This window comes from Pinus tabuliformis, chromosome 8, assembly GCF_031772625.1.
Source record: "Pinus tabuliformis cultivar Carrire ecotype Pingquan chromosome 8, CPIR1, whole genome shotgun sequence".
Taxonomy (NCBI): Eukaryota; Viridiplantae; Streptophyta; class Pinopsida; order Pinales; family Pinaceae; genus Pinus; species Pinus tabuliformis.
The window spans coordinates 702,239,851-702,258,243 of NC_142294.1; positions in this window are offsets into that span (position 1 = coordinate 702,239,851).

The following is an 18,393-nucleotide window of genomic DNA, read 5'->3' on the forward strand; positions in this document are numbered from 1 at the left end:
CCTTGAGTCATTTTATAGCTATGCTGATAATCTAGATATTGGTGAAGGTGATGTGTGGATGAGAGTCTTTGTCTAAAGCCTGGTGGGGAGGCTAGAAAATGGTTCAGAGAACAAGCCCCAAGGCTATAGCGGATATCGAAGATTTAGATGATACATTCCTAAAACATTGGGGGGATAAGAAGGATCTCCTCTATTAACACACTGAGTTTGGGAACTTAAAGAGAGAAAATGGTGAACTGTTGTCCAATTTTAATAAGAGATTTAACCGCATGTACAGCAAGATACTAGCTGAAGTGAAGTCCACTACTACCTCTGCTAAACTCATCTATGCTAATGCTTTTGATTCTGACTTCTGCCTACTGTTGAGAGAGAGGCAGTGTGCTACTTTGGCTGACATGCAGGATGCAGCCTTGGAAGTAGATCAAACATCATGGCTGAAGAAAAACTCAAGGGAAATGCTAATAGAAGAAGGTAGAGGGGTGAGTCTTCATCCTCCTCTGATCCTAAGATAGATAAAATGACCAAAATGATTGAGTCATTAGCTTTCGAAATTTCCAAATTAAAGGTTGAGCATCACCTTGGGAAAGGGAGAGTTCCCAATACCTTTGCTCCTAGAAATCCAAATCCATATAGAAGAGCTAATGAATAGTTGCAGATATTGCAAAGAAACAAAGATGCCAACGAAGACGAAAGGGGCAAGACCCCTTTCCAGAATGTAGTCATGGAGGAAGAGCAGTTTGAATAAGATGATGAGATCCATTGCCTTGAATACAAAGGCAATGCTTCCTTTTTTACCGCCGCTGCCTATGAAAAGTCATTATGCAATGACCAGACTAACCAAGAATGGGGTGGGGAAGCTGTTATACAAGTTGAAGATCAACGTAGATATAATCTGCGGTCGAAGATAAATAATGCTAAGGAAGCTCCAGTTCAAAAAGCTGCTGACCCTGTAGTACAGCAAGCTAATAAGAGAAAACAACAGGCAGTTGACCCTATCATCCTCAAAGCTCCAGCTCATGAGGTAAGAGGCCTTGACAAGTCCCCTTCTCTTTTCAGTTTTCAATCAGAAATTCAAAAGCTAAGAGTACCTATGCCTCTGATTGAACTAGTGAAAAGTGAGTCCTTCAAAAGATCCATCCTCGAAGCCCTTGAGCCTAAAGCCATCCAAGCCTCCACCGACTGTGTAAGTCTATAAGATGACAAGCCAGGATCCTTAGCCCAATGATTGAAAATGGTGAGGACAGCTCCCCATCATTCTATGTCTCTTTGAACATTCATGATAAAATCCTCCACAACTGCCTTTTGGACACCGGAGCTAGCCATAACTTAATGCCAAAAGTTGTCATCGACGAGTTGGGTCTCGACATCACTAAGCCTTATCATGATTTGTTTTCTTTCGACTCTAGAAAAGTGAAATGTATAGGATTAATCAAGGACCTAGCCATCACTTTGTCTTAGCTGCCTATGAAAAGCACGATGATGGATATTGTGGTAGCAGATGTACCTCCCAAATTTGGCATGTTACTTTCCAGAGGTTGGATCAAGAGACTAGGTGGATCATTACAAAATGATCTGACCTACGCTACTGTCCCAGTTTTCGGAGGTGAGAGCAAGAGATTATACAAAGAGGCACATTTGGCTTACATCATCATAAATGAGAAGAATCCCACTAATCATCCCATCTATGCTATTGATACTGATTTTGGAGCATGTATTCTTCATATTGAAGAGTCTCAGTTGGCCTCCATGCAACTTAAAAAGCCAGTTTTCTAGATCACGCAGGATGGAAACCCGTAGATTTGGGGTATGTTCTTTGATGGGGCTTGCTCCAAAGAAGCTGCAGGGGCAGGTGTAGTCCTCGTGTCCCCAACACAGGAATACATTCATTTGTCGTTCAAATTAGCCTTTCAGGTCACAAACAACATAGCAGAGTATGAAGCTTTGATTCTGGGCTTAAGCGCTGCTAAGGAAATGGGTATCAAAGGCCTGCAAGTGTTTGGGGATGCAGACCTCATCATTCAGCAGGTAAATAAAACATTCCAAGCAAAGCATCCAAGGCTGAAAGAATACAAGGATGAGGTATGGAGGCTTAAAGATTCTTTCAAAGTTTTCAGCATTTCTTATATTCCAAGAATGAAGAACCAGCTTGCCGACTCCCTTGCTGTCTCTGCTAGCACGTTTGTTCCCCCTTTGCCTCCTAAATTGACATATGAAGTTCAGGTAAAATACAGACCGTCCCTGCTAGACAATGTCAAGTATTGGAGAGTTTTTGAAGACGATGAGGAAATTAACAGGTTTTTACAAGTCGTTGAGGAATTTGCTGAAATGCACATTGACCAAGAAAATCAAAACATGGAAAAAGTCGGCCAGTCCAAGCTAAAAAGTGAAATCGACCGAGAAAGCATCATCTAGTTTCCCAGTAATCACATACCAAAGGGATTGGTGCCTCTAGAGAAGCTTTTCGATCATAATGACGTGCCCTACAAGCCGGCCAAAATAGAGAATGAGTCTGCCGTTTGTAAACATAATATAGGGGGCCCAGCCCATCCAAAATTCATCAATCTATCTGCTCATTTGTCTCCTACCCAGAATTCTGAGTATTGCTCCCTCATGAAGTAATTCGCTAATATTTTTGCCTAGGAATACAACGATCTTAAAACCTATGACCCAGACATTATTCAGCATAGGATCCCACTGGAAAAGAACACCACCCCTTTTAAGCAGAAATTAAGACTTGTCAGCCCTCTCTTACTACCTTTGATTGAGAAAGAAATCAAGAAGTTGTTGGATGCCAAAATCATAATTCCCCTAAGATATTTGAAGTGGATAGCCAACCTAGTGGTGGTAAGGAAGAAAAATGGAGAAATCAAGCTTTGCGTCGACTTCAGAAATCTGAACAAGTGCTCTAAAAAAGATAATTATTCCCTGCCCAAGATGGAACACTTGCTACAAAGAGTTTCAGGGGCTAGGGTCATGTCTTTCCTAGATGGATTTTCACGCTACAATCAGATTGTTGTACATCCTAAAGATTAGGAAAAGACCGCCTTCACTACTCCTTAGGGCACTTTCATGTACTCCAAGATGCCTTTTGAACTGATGAATGTTGGGGCTACCTCTCAGAGGGCCATGGACATAGCCTTCGTGGGAGAGAAGGACAAGTTTGTCCTTATTTATCTTGATGACATAATAGTCTTCTCCAGCAACCACAAAGATCATTTACAACATTTGAAGAAAGTCTTTCTGAAGTGCAGACGGTTTGGAATTTCAGTCAACCCAAAGAAGTCACAGTTTGCTCTAGAAGAAGGCAAACTTCTGGGACATATTGTTTCTGCTGAAGGTGTGAAGATTGATCCAGCCAGGGTTCAAGCCATTCAGACATTGTCCATCCCAAGGTCAAAAAGGGACATCCAATCCTTCTTGGGTAAGATCAACTTTGTAAGGAGGTTCATTCCAAACTTTGCAGAGTTAGTAAAGCACATCACTTCCATGCTAAAGAAAGGATTGGAGATAAAATGGACAACCGCTTCAAGAAGCTCTTTTGAAGCCATCAAGAAAGCTATCATGGAGGCTCCCACTCTAATAAGCCCATATTACACTAAGTGGTTTTGCATCTTCTCTTTTGCCTCTTATGATACACTAGCAGCAGTCTTGTTGTAGAAAAATGATGAAGGCATAGAGCACCCCGTGGCCTTTTTCAGCAAAACTCTAAGGGATGTTGAACTAAGGTATGACCTTATTGAGAAGCAAGCTTATGCTCTCATAAAATCCTTGAAAGCATTCAGGATTTATATTCTACATTCCAAAGTAATTGCATATGTGCCCTCAGCCTCAGTGAGAGATGTCTTGACTCAGCCAGATATTGATGGAAAGAGGGAAAAATGGATTGCAAAATTCATAGAATTTGACATAGAGGTGAAGCCCACTAAGCTTGTCAAAGGCCAGGGCTTGGCTAAGCTCATGGCCAAAGAAAATTGTAGCTTGTTAGACATAAATTTCATGGGTTTAACTTCAGATGATGAGCAAACAAGGGGAGCATCAGAAGAGCAAAAGAAGAATCAGTCCGTGGCTGAAAATCTAGCCACATGCGAATGGTATGCCAGCATAGTTCATTTCTTGCAGAAGTTGGAAGTTCCTCCAAGGCTTAGTTCAAGTCAAGCTTGTACCACTAGACTCAGATCAGCCAAATTCTACATCGACAAAAATCTGCTTTACTGGAAAGACCCATCAGGAATCCTCTTGAGGTGTCTAGATAAAGAACAATTTGTAGAGGTCATACACCAGTTTCATTCTAGCATTTGTGGTGGGCATCATTATTGGAAAACCATGTCTCACAGGATCTTGAGGGCTGGGTATTATTGTCCTACATTGTTCTCTGATGTGTTTTCTTTTGTAAAATCTTGTGACAAATGTCAGATATTTGCAGGAAGACAACAGCTAAAATCTCTGCCCTTAAAGCCAATACATGTCAATAGTCCCTTCCAGCAGTGGGGCTTGGACTTTATAGGTGAGATTAACCCACATTCCAGTGGCCAACAAAAATGGATCTTAGTAGCCACTAATTATTTCACCAAGTGGATTGAGGCTATACCCACTAAGAATGCCAATCATCAAGTTGTCATAAAGTTCTTGAATGAGAATATTTTCACTAGATTTGGTTGCCCAACCAAACTAGTCACTGATAATGCAACAGATTTTAAGGCAAAATAATTGATGGACATGGCTGAATCCATGGGCATTAAAGTGGTGCATTCTACCTCATATTATCCTCAAGGCAATGGCCTGGCAGAATCATCTAACAAGAGTTTGGTAAGGATAATCAAAAAACTGTTAGAAGACAACAAAAAGAGCTGGGATTCCAAGTTGAAGTTTGCACTATGGGCTGATAGAGTTTCCATCAAAAATTCCATAGTGAACTCTCCATTTAAACTGGTTTATGGCGCTGATGTTGTTTTCCCTATCCAGCTGATCCTCCCTGTGGCTAAGTTCTTGCAAGAAGAACAAGAGGAAGAGAATGACTTAGTAAGAAGAATGAATAACCTAGTCGAATTATAGTAGATTAGAGAGCAGCTGGTTGAGAAGTCACAGGTCCATCAGAAGAAAATCAAAGGAACCTTTGACAGGAAGGCAAAAGTGGACAATTTCCAAGTTGGTGATTGGGTGCTCAAATGGGATGCATTGAAGGAAAAGAGAGGTAATCATGGCAAGTTTGACTCCTTATGGACTGGTCCTTTTGTCATCGCTCAAGTTCAGCGCAAAAATACATTCATCCTACACAATTTGGAAGGAGGAGACCCTTTTTGTAGCCTGGTAAACGGGTGGTTCCTGAAACTCTATTTCATTTAAGGCTCGAAAACCTTATTATTGTACATATGTTTTTTTCTTTCAGTTTTTATGTTATGCTAAAAAGACTCCATGCCCAATGGAACACTAGGGGAAGAATTTAATTTTGTTTTACAGGAAAGGCATTGCTCTGCAGTTCTTGAAACCTCACAGGGAGGCTTTCATCCCCAAAAGGAGCCAGTGTTAGCCTTGTTGGCAAATGGCCCAAAAAATGGATCCAAATATGCCCCAAAGTCTCCAAATTTGCTTAAAAGCATGCCAATGGACCCATATATGCTCTTGAAGTCTTCAAAAGCCTCTTAAGGACCATTCAAAGTCAAGACCATCGCATGCCAAGAGCCCTTGGAAGGGTGGAAATATGCTATCGGGAGGCGAAAGCACTCCAAAACCATGAAGAACCATGAAAAATAGTCCAAATCACAGCAGTCATTAGATCTGGCCAATCAACAACCCAGATCTAAGCGGAAAATCACAATCGGCACACGCAGGTAGTGGCAATAGGCGCAAGACATCGCCGATCAGCGATCGCCGATTATCGGGTTGGCACATCGCATCGGTGGATATCGCAGTCGGGGAGGCGAGTCAGAGGTTATCGGTACAGACAGTATGAAATAAGCGATCGCGATTGGTGATTCAACGTGGACCGTCGATTGCGCACGCAGATCGACGACCCACATCACATCGGCGGATCGCAATCGGGAAAACCAAGGGGCACAACCTTTACCTGTATATGTGCGCGATGCGATAAGACCCGGACCCGATGGGTTTCAAAAGCAAAATGTATAATCTTTCATGTCCTCCAAAGCCCATTTTCAATGTATTTCATTATATAATGAAATACAAAGGGGAACTCGGTAGCGCTAGTAGCGATGAAGCCCAGACCCAAAAGGGTTCGGGAATGAAATCTATAATATTTGAATTCCAAAGGGAGGCCTTTTTCATGTATTTCCCGTGTTTTTTCAAGTATTTCAAGGAACAAAGGGAACAAAGGGACCATGCCATTTGCGATAGGCAACAACGATCCAAAGGGCGGACCCGATAGATATATATGCCATGTTTAAGGACTTTTGAAGTCTAAAACGTTGAAGGTTTGGCAGGATTTCTCACAGTTGCATCATTTATCCGTTATAACAGAAAGCAGTCCCCATTTGCATTTAGAAGATAACAGAGGCCCGAAGACCCATTCTATCACATAAAAAAAGGCCGGGAAATAAATTCTGGGAGACAAAGGCCGAGAAGCAATCATGGGTAGGGGTGATTTTAGGGGCAAATGTTCGCCCTTTGGCAAAATTAAGGGGTTTTAAATTTTTAGTGGGCGAATATTTTGTATCATAGTACATTTTTACAAATCATCTCAAATAGTCCACCTTATTTTAAGGGAGAGGGTAAAAAAGGTAAATTTAGCCCTTGAAATTAGGAGTTACAACCTTCCATTCGCCCATTTTCAAGAATAGGTTTTATTTAAGTGAATCCTATGGGCCAAAGGCCCAAATACCATATTTATAAAAGAGGTATGGTAAATTAATAAAAGTATAAATAAATGAAAGGTATGGTAAATAAATAAAGCATTTTTTATATTTACTCCATAAGTCACCTTATATACATGCAAGGGTGTAAACAAATAAAAATATAAGTAAAGTGGAGGTATGGTAAATAAATAAAACGTCTTTTTATACTTACTCAAAAGATATGGTAAATAAATAAAAATATAAATAAACTAGACGCATGGTAAATAAGTAAAACCTCTTTTTATATTTAGTCCATAACCCTCGTTCTATTTATGAAGGCTCAAGAAAGAGGTGTTATTTAAGTGAATCCTATGGGCCAAATACCATATTTGTAAAAGAGGTATGGTAAATTAATAAAAATATAAATAAGCGAGAGGTATGGTAAACAAATAAAACATTTTTTTATATTTACTCCATAAGTCACCTTGTATTTATGAATGGTATGGTAAATTAATAAAAATATAAATAAACGAGAGGTATGGTAAACAAATAAAACATTTTTTTATATTTACTCCATAAGTCACCTTATATTTATACTATGGGACAAATACCATGGACTAGATTGTTATTAATACCATGCAAAAACGCATTATTAACCCTAATATTAGTATTAATAAAAATAAAAATGGCACATGGTAGTGACCCATGGTATTCACCAAAATGGCACATAGTATTGACCCATGGTATTCACTTGGAATGTAGCCTATTTAAATGGGGGAATTAAACCAGCATAGATCCATCTTTACTTTGGATCTACTAACCCTCGAGAGGTATCAAATATCATGATATGCAAACTAGCATAGAGTGAAAAAATATTTGATCCTATCAAGAGTAAAAATGGATGTTGTAATTTAATGTATGTTAAACATTTTAGCTTGGTTAAAATAAAAATAAAATAAAAATCAACTATTAGTTTTATTAATTTTTATAAATTACTAATAGTAATTTTTAAGCTCCAGGTTTATGATAACCCATGGTATTGACCCATGGTATTCATGTGAGCATAGACTATTTAAAGGGGAAATTCTATCTTAGATCCATCTTAATTCTGGGTCTACCAAGTGCTCAGAGGGATAAATAGATTTCATCCCCCTAAGAGTGGTAGATGTGGAGTTAAGATGGATATAGGTTGGTTTTTATGATAATGAAGATATTAAATAGACTTAGGAAATTATATTGTAAAAACATCTTAAGGTGAATGGTTAAAGCATAGACATTGGACAAGTATATTTGTATACTTCTGTTTTAAACTGAAACAAATCCAGGGCTAAAAGGAATGAATTGATTGCACTAGTCATCCTTCTATAACTTTCCAACATATGCTGGAGTAAACAGATTGTAATTTGGGTAATTTTTCTAGTTGCAAATAGGAACATACTTGTGTATTGGTAGGGTGGTTGCAAGGTCCCTAGAAGTGATGAATTTGAATTTTTCTTTGTTTTATATATAGTATTAGGTTTTTTCTCATGCTTTCTGTGAATGGCACAGGTGAATTTTATCCTACACCCACTAGGTTATCGATATGTAATTTCGGTAGTTTTGATTTCAAAAGATATTTTAAAGAAATGTAATGATTTCATTTGTGTATTCAATAAACACAATATTTTATAATTGAGTAAAATATTCGCCATGCCTGGTGAGAGATTCGCCAAAAAATTATATATACATATCATATTATTGATAAAATCGCCTTCCATTTTTCCTATATACCATGGAGATTCGCCCATTTATTATACATGTAAATTTAGGGGGGGTTCTTAAAATTTTCCCTGATCATGGGCATCGACAGCACAACTCAGCAAACAAATAGAATGATTGTGGGGCATCTCTGGCATGGTAGAGCTCCCAGACAGCGCAACAACTACCCAAAATATCTGAATGCGGTTATTCCTTTGTCAGAAGAGGAAAACCGTCGGGCCATGCCTGCCTATTGGGGGAATCAATCAGTTAAACAAGACAGAGGGATAGATTAAGACACCTGAAGCCTCAAAAGGCTCAGGACCATTGTAAACAAGCTATAAATAGTTGAAAACAAGATGTAACACAGGTTCAACTTTTGGAGACTGTTGAGACTTTTCTACTCAAGCTTCTCATCTTCATTCTAGCAATATAAGCTTCTTTTACTGTTATATGTTCAATTTCCATTTTCTCTTCTGTTCCAAGCTTGCACTTGAACAGGTCGTTCATGTTTCTTCTATGTCTAACACCAGATAACTGTCATCTTATCTCTGCGTTGATAAATTAGATTTGCAAGATTCTTTTACTTCCTGTAGTTGGCCATTCATATGTGTTTATATATGCGTCTGCTGGTATAGTAGGTATTCTCCATCCATTCATTAAATCTTCAAACTATTGAGCATTAGTGATCTAAAGCCTTGTAAATCTAAGGGTGTTCATGCATGTCTTGAATAAAAACAGAGTTGAAATGGTTAATCTGGCTTGATCCAAACCATATTTTATTTCCATAGTTCAGAGAAAAATATTGAATATTATATGTTACCAAGCATCTTCGAGCCACAACCATAGGAGAGTTTCCTAGAGTGCTAACAATTCCTGACCTGCAATCACAAATATGTGATTGATTAAAACAAATATAAAACAACGTGAAATAGAAAAGATAAGAAATTGAAAAGCTTGCATCAAAATTTGAAGGTATTGCATGTCAGCAGAAATATAGGCCATAACCATTGCTTCTAACAAGTTTATATTCATACATTTTTTATGAGAACCATCATTTAACGAATCTCTGAAGCTCCACGCAAATGTGTCTCCACCTGCACCGAACTCCTTAGAAAGCATGAGGAAAGATTAAAACTTGTTATTTGTAATGGAGCTTTCTAGGTAAGACTGTTCCAACCATTCAACGATTGGATCGTAGAATTCATGATAATTCTCCTAAAAACTCTAAAATCTTTGAAAAGATGAATTCTCAATTAGAAGCACGAGATGGCAATGGGAATCTTGTGAGGGAAAATAGATCTGATTGTATTCAAAATTCATGTCGATACAGTGAGGACCTGACATAACTTTCAGCGAAGGTGGAAGTGCCTCAACCACTCGACAAAAATCTGAATAGTGATATGTTAAATGATGAAGATCGAAGGATGTAAAACAACTGTCATTGGATATGTTGTTGGGAAAAATATAAACGAATGACACTCATCAAGGACAAAATGAAGATCAGATGGGTTGATTAAAGCATCTAATTCCCAGTTTGTAATCAAAAAAGATAAATCAATTTGAATAGCTCTGCGAACGTTATGAAATATTGAACCAACTTCCTCGCAGGGAGAATGTGACAAACCATTTTCCTATAACTGGTGATGAACTATACAAGCATCGTAATCATCAGAAGAATTTAAAAGGGATGCCAACACAACAAGCACATGAGACCAGTCAAGACATAGTGAGCGAAGAATTATTTGATTTGTGTGATTACTTGTGCATTCATTATCACTCAATAATATTTCAGATGTGATGAAGGAAAATATTGGCAAAACAACATTCGCAAGGAAAACCAAGTGTTGGCCTATTTGTGTTGCCATTGATGTCACCCAGTTGAATTCATGAACTCATGAGTCTATATATCAAGTCTTGCATCAGTTGTATATCTGTTAAAGGTTTTCATGTGAGGTAACAAGGCGTCATTTGAAGTTGAGCTAACTTGTCTAGAGATCTAGTTGATGGTGTGTGTGTGATGTCTTGATGAAGTCTTACAGATGGGTTCTTGATGTCAAGTTAAGTCTGAAGGGATGGTTTACAGGTCACTTCATTCTTGTGAAGCTCTATTGCAAGCTTAAGGGATGAATTTTTTGTTTTAAGCCATGCTATGCCCCAGTCACATGGATGGAGGCTCCCCAGAGAGTCTGAAACAGTAAAGTCACATGCATAAAAGCTCGTGGGAGCATTTGAAGCTTTATAGACATTGGTTGGAAGTTACCATGGGAGCGATCAAGGGATAAAAGTCCCAATTGCACGGATGAAAGGCTATGGGAGTGACCGGAGTTGTATAGTTGTTGGCTCGCGGTGACTGTGGGTGCGACCAAAGACATTTTCTCTAGTTTTGTGCATGTGTCCAAGGCAAAACACATAATTTTCTCCAAGTTTCTCGTACACTCTTGGAACTAAATTTTTTATCAGCAGAGTTTATTTTTGGAATCTTCTAGAAAAATTTGGGATGAGTTGTGGGGGCTTCCAGAAAATGATTAAATTTGAAATTATCAAAAGGACTAGTGGATGGAGTGGTTTGATATGGTCAAGATGCCATCCTCAATCAATTATGAAGTGTGTGAACAAGTTTTGTGTGAGCTCCATCATCTAAATTATTAATTGACTTAACCATCTCCATATTCTATAAAATGAGAAGGAAAGAAGCTCAGTTGTTGGTTCGAAAGAGAGAGTGTGAGTGAGTGAATGTGCATATGTTGCAAGTACACTTCAAGTGAGTTTTGTAGTGAGTTCAAATTTCAGAGTTGCAAAGTGCTTCAGAGATTAATCTTCAGCAACATTTGAGTGTTGGATGCAAAAATTGAAGTTTAGTTTGAAGGGTGTGTAGAGAGAGTTTAGTTCTCTCAACTGGTGTGTGGATTTGTGGTTGCATGAGTGTGAATTCTTGTTACATGTTTTGATTTTGCAACATCATATTTAAATCATATCATAGCAGAATTGTTTGCACTTGGAGTAGGAGCTTCAAGCTTAGTGCATATTATTTGTCTATTGTAGGAGTGGGTGCTCCAAGTTGGTTGTGGCCAACATTTCTCATTTTAGTCAAGGGGTGGGTGCTCCATTGCTAGTGGGTGCTAGCTAATGCAATGTAATGAGAATATTTTTGAAGCAATAGATAATAGAAGAAGCAACAAACAGTTCGGTGGTTTTTTTCCCTGGAGGGGGGTTTTTCCACCTAAAATTCAAGTGTCCACATGTGATGATTGTTTGTGTTTTTCATGTGTTTGATCTTGCTATATTTCTTTGAAGTAATTTTCTGAAAGAGTTTTTATTTGCATAAATAATTAGTAATACTGATTCACCCCCCCCCCCCCAATATTACTTTTGTCTAACAATTGGTATCATAGTCAGCTCCTTTGTTGTAGCTTGACCACTGAAAGGAGATTTTGAGAAAGGACAATGGTTGGTCATGATGTGAAAGTTCCAATTTTTTATGGTGAAAATTATAATTTATGGAAGATAAGAATGGAAGGGAATCTCATGAGTTTGGGTGTTGATGTCTACTCTACTGTGGTGTTCGGGTATGTTGTTCCTGATGTTCTTCCTTCAGACACTGATGAGAAGAAGAAATATCAAAACAATGCCAAAGCTAGAAGTGCCATCATTGCTGCACTTAGTGAGAATGAGTTGATAAAGGTCATGCATTGCAAATCAACTAAAGAAGTATGGGACAAACTTGAGAATAGCTATGAAGGTGATAAGAAAGTAAAGAAGGTGAAGCTCCAAACCTATAGGATGAGGTTTAAGAGCTTGAAAATGAAAGAAGATGAAACTATTGCAGAATATTTTCGAAGAGTTGAATCAGTGACCAATTTAATCAAGAGTATTGATGAAAAGTTTGACGATGAAATCATTATTCAGAAAATATTGAGGTCTTTACCAACAAGATTTAACCCCAAGGTTTTTGCTATTGAGGAAATGTCTGATTTGAGCACACTCACTATGGAGAAATTGCTTGGAATACTTATAGCCTATGAGATGCACATTATAGAAGAGAAATCTGAATCTAGTGAAGTTGCATTCAAAGCCTCCAAGAAGGTCAAGGAAATCACCAAGAAACTCAAGAAAATTCCAAAGAAAATCAAGGAAGAGGAAGAGTATTCTAGTAGTGAATCTGATGGAGAATTTGCTCAGTTTGCCAACAAGTTAAAGAGAGGTACTGGAAAATATAAAGGAAAACTTCCTTTCAAGTGTGGAGAAGTTGGGCATTTTTCTTCAAAATGTCCAAACAAAAGAAGTGAAAAGGAAGAAAAGAAGAAGGATATGAAGGGCAAGACTCAAAATTTTCAAAAAGCTAGAACTCAAAAGAGAAGGAGTTATTATTCTAAAGAAGAAAGTGATATTTCAGAAGAAAGCAGTGATAAATCTTCATCAAAAGAAGAAGAGCACAATGAATGTGTTCTTATGGATTTCTCTTCAAAAGATGAATCAGATCTTGAAGATGGAGAGATTGACTATGAAGGTGAACTTATTTATGCACTTGATGAGATGAGAAAAGAAAGAAACAAAATAATCTGCTAAAAGAGGAAATATGTAAGTTAAAGGAGAATAAATCTTCTTTGGCTGATGATTCTTCAAGGACCCAGGTGCATGAGCTTGAGAAATTAGTAAAAAGTTTACTACAACAAATTGTTATTCAACAAAATAATTTGGCCGAGTTGGAAAAGGAGAATGAATCCTTGAAGCATAATATTGGAGCTCCTATTGCATGCACTCATGAGGAAGACATTATCTATTTAAAGAGAGAATTAGAAGAGGAAAAAATGAGAGAAAATGTGCTCATCAATCAACTAGAAGAATGGAAATAAAATTGTCACAAACTTGAAGCATAAATTGTTTCTCTAAGGGCCAATCTCTCAAAAGTTGAAACTAGAGCATGCATAAACCAGAAATTTATCAAGGGATCAAAATAATTGCAAAATATTCTCAGCATGCAAAGGTCTCTGAAGGAAAAAACTCATTTTGGTTCAATTCTTCTTTACAAAATGACAAAGAACAACCTAGTACCAGTTATGCAGATGCTTTGAAAGGAAAAGAAAATCAATCAAATGTTGTTGCAAATAGCTAGAGTGAGCAAAAGGGTGAAGCTAAACTAGAATATCAACAACCAAAGGAAGCAAGATCCTCAAACTTTACTCCTCCTTCATGGAAACAAAGGTCAGGTATCCTACATTATTTTATGGTTATTGTTTTGCATGTAATAATTTTGGACACAAAGCTATAAATTGTAGATTGAAGATGTTTCCTAGAAGAAATTTTGATAGATCAAGGGTTGGTCAAGGTTCAAATTCTTTGCATGATAATGGAAATAACTCTTTTTCTCCTCTAATGAATGAGATTGAGTGTTTCAGATGCAATAACTTTGGTCACAAAGCTAGTGAGTGCAGATCTAGCCTTCCAAACTCCTTCATGCAACAAGGAAAATTTGTTCAACAAAAGGTTGAGAAAAGATGGAAGAAAAGGACCGAAAATTGTGAGCTTTCCTTGATAGCTCATGATCAACATGCACAATGGTTGATTGATAATGGTTGCTCCAAAACACATGGCTGATGATAAGAAAAAATTCTTGCAGTTAAAAGAATACAAAAAGGGCAATGTTAGTTTTGGAAATGATGCAACAGCTCCCATCAAAGGCAAAGGAACAATTAGATTGGACAGAAAAACCAAAGCGAAAAATGTGCTTTATGTTGATGGATTGAAGCACAACCTTCTCAGTGTAAGTCAAATGTGTGATAATGGGCATGAAGTGATTTTCAGATCTAAAGAATGCGAGATTAGAAATGTTGAATCAGGGAAGATTGTGGAAAGAGCCATTAGAAGTGATAGCAACATGAATATTTTTTATGGAACTAGATAAAGTTGTTTCATGAGAAAAATTAGAATAATATTGGTTGTGGCATAGAATACTGGGCCATGTTAATTTTAATAATCTGGTCAAGCAAGATCAGAGTAGTTAGAGGATTACCAAGGTTGGCTAAGCCAAAAAACACAACAAGAAAGTCATGCCAATTTGGGAGACAAACAAGAATTTCATTTGAAATTGAAGGAGTTCACTACAAGCAGACCATTGGAACTAGCACATGCAGATTTATGTGGCCCTACAAGAAAGAAAAGCCCAAGAGGTGAGAAATATTTTATTTTATTTGTTGATGATTTTACTAGAGCCACATGGATTATGCTTATGAAAGAAAAATCAGAAGCATTCAACAAATTTAAATATTTTAAGGCACTTGTTGAAAATGAAATTGATTTGAAGATAAAGTGTCTTAGAACTGATAGAGGAGGTGAGTTTATGTCTAAATAATTTGATGATTTTTGTGAGGAGCATGGGATTAAGAGGCAATACTCCATAGCCAGAACACCACAACAAAATGGTGTGGTTGAAAGGAAAAATAGGTTGGTCCAAGATATGGCACGAGCTATGTTGGATGAAGCTGGTATATCAGATACTTTTTGGGGAGAAGCAACTCAAACAACAATATATTTGGCCAATAGAGTTCTTCTTAGGCCAAACAGTGACAAAACTCCATATGAGTTGTGGAAAGGAAGACCAGCAAAAGTTGACCACTTCAAAATATTTGGAAGCAAGTGCTACATCAAGAAGACTGAAGACAAGCTTGGAAAGTTTGAATCAAGAGATGATGAGGGGATATTTCTTGGTTATTCCTTCAAAATCAAGGGATACAAATGCTACAACAAGAAAACAAAAAAGGTAATCGAAGGTATTGATATTGTTGTTGATGAAAATTTTCCTAGATCTAATGATTTCCAAGATGTTGCAGTTGATCATGATTTCATAGAATATGAGGACCAAGAAATTTCTGAAGAAGAGAAAGAAGAGAGAAATACCTCCACTACAAAGAAGGCTCCACCAAGTCACATCCAGAAGAAGCACCCAGAAAGTCAAATTCTTGGCAGCAAAGAGCTTGGAGTGCAAACAAGGAGAAAATTGTTGGATAGTTTCAATCAAGCTCATTTTGCACTTTTGTCTCAATTTGAGCCCAAAAAATTCAATGAGACTAAAGAAGACCAATTTTGGGTCAAAGAAATGAATGAAGAACTAGATCAGATTGAGAAGAACAACACATGGGAGCTTGTACCAAGGCCAAAGGACAAAAACATTATTGGAACCAAGTGGGTGTTCAAGAACAAGCTTGATGAAGAAGGAAGAGTGGTAAGGAACAAAGCAAGACTTGTGTGCAAAGGGTATACTCAGGTAGAAGGTATTGATTTTGATGAAAATTTTGCACTTGTAGCTAGATTAGATGCTATAAGAATTTTTTTGGCCTTTGCATGCTACAAGAAAATTAGAGTTTATCAAATGGATGTAAAATCAACTTTCTTGAATGGTGATTTAGAAGAGGAAGTGTATATAGAGAAGCTTGAAGGTTTCTTATTGGGTGATGATGAGAATCTAGTGTGCAGGTTGAAAAAGGCTCTTTATGGCTTGAAACAAGCTCCAAGGGCATGGTATGCAAAACTAGACAAACATCTACAACAACAAGGCTTCAAAAAGGGATCCACAGACAACAATTTATATATCAAATTTGAAGGTGATCATTTTCTAATAATTGTTGTGTATGTAGATGATATTATATTTGGGAGCGATTTGGAGGAGATGGGTCAAAAATTTTCACAAGAAATGCAAAAATAATTTGAGATGTCAATGTTGGGTGAGCTTACTTTCTTTCTTGGTTTGCAAGTTATTCAAGATGAAAAAGGCATTTTTATTTCTCAATCAAAATATCTTAGAGAGAAACTGAAACAGTTTGGCATGGAAGATTGCAAACCAGTATGTACTCCCATGGTTACCGGTTGTAAGTTGAGTAAAGATGATGAATCACCAAATGTAAATCAATCCATGTATCGTTCCATGATTGGAAGCTTATTGTATCTAACTGCTTCTAGGCCAGATATCATGCAAGTTGTAGGATTGGTCTCTAGATTTCAAGCTAATCCCAAGGATACTCATCTTAATGCTGTAAAAAGAATCTTCAAGTACCTTCAAGGCACTCTTGACTATGGATTATGGTATCCCAAAGGTAAGCATTTCAATTTGATTACTTTTACTGATGTTGATTGGGATAGTAGTATTGATGACAAGAAAAGTACTTCAGGAGCAACTCATTTTTTGGGTGATTGTTTGGTTTCTTGGGCCAACAAGAAACAAAGCTCAATCTCTTTGTCCACAACTGAAGCGGAATATATAGCAGTAGCCACTTGTTGTACACATATATTATGGATGAAGCAGACTCTTCAAGACATGCATGTTGAATTTGAAGAGCCTCTTCCTATCATGGTAGACAACACAAGTGCAATAAGCATTTCCAAGAATCTGGTTCTTCATTCCAAGACCAAGCACATACCAATAAAATATCATTTTCTAAGAGAACAAGTAGTCAACAAAGTTGTGAAGTTGGAATATATTGCTTCAAGTGAACAAATTGCAAATATCTTCACCAAGCCACTTCCAAGAGACCAATTTGAATATCTTTGAAGGAAGATGGTTGTTGTGCCTTTTCAAAGGCATTGAGGAGTTTTTCATGGAGTTAGTTGCTGTCATATGGCTTCCATCAAGAGCACTTTCAGCTGCAAAATTTGAAGAATGGGTGTTGATTGGTTATTTTCATACATTTTCAAGGCATTATGAATTGTTTGTTTGCTTCTTCTTGCTTCATTTTGAGATGGGTTGCTTCTTCATGTTTATTGCTTCTTCAAGATGGTGTGGTCTCATATATATTCAGGGGGAGAATGTTCAACAGCTTAGGGGGAGTAGTGGTTGTACCTCTTCAGGGGGAGTTCTTCATTTTTGGCCATGAATCACATTGGTGTTATGTAATTTTTCTTTCCATGTAAAACCCCTTGCCATTGATGTCAAAGGGGGAGAGAGAGTGAGTTATGTATGTGCCCAGCTTCATATTTATGTATGTAAATGTCATATTTATTTTCAGGAGCTACATGTTGACATCATTGGCAAAGGGGGAGTTTTTTGGCCTATTTGTGTTTCCATTGATGTCACCCGATTGAATTCATGAACTCATGAGTCTATATGTCAAGTCTTGCATCAGTTGTATATATGTTAAAGGTTGTCATGTTGTTGTAACATGTTGGAATAAGCCCCAGAAGGTCTGTAGGAGTGGTGTCATGAGGTAACAAGGCCTCATTTGAAGCTAAGCTAACTTGTCTAGAGATCTAGTTGATGGTGTGTGTGTGTTGTCTTGATGAAGTCTTACAGTTGGGTTCCTGATGTCAAGTTAAGTCTGAAGGGATGGTTTACAGGTCACTTCATTCTCGTGAAGCTCTGTTGCAAGCTTAAGGGCTAGATTTTTTATTTTAAGCCATGCTCTGCCCCAGTCGCATGGATGGAGGCTCATCAGATCATCTGAAACAATAAAGTTGCAAGCATAAAGGTTGTGGGAGCATCTCAAGCTTTATAGACACTGACTGGAAGTTACCATTGGAGAAACCGAGGGAGAAAAGCCCCATTCACATGGATGAAAGGCTATGGGAGTGACCGGAGATATATAGTCGTTGGATCGCAGTTACTGTGGGAGCAAACATAGACATTTTTGTCTAGTGTTGTGCATGCATCCCAGGAAAAATGCAAAATTCTCTCCAGGTTTCTCGCACACTCTTGGAATTAAATTGTTGATTAGCGGAGTTTATTTTTGGAATCTTCCAAAAAAAGTTGAGATGAGTTGTGGGGGCTTCTAGAAAGTGATTAAATTTGAAATTATCAAAAGGACTAGTGGACGAAGTGGTTTGATATGGTCAAGATTCCATCCTCAATCAATTCTGAAGCATGTGAACAGGTTTTGTG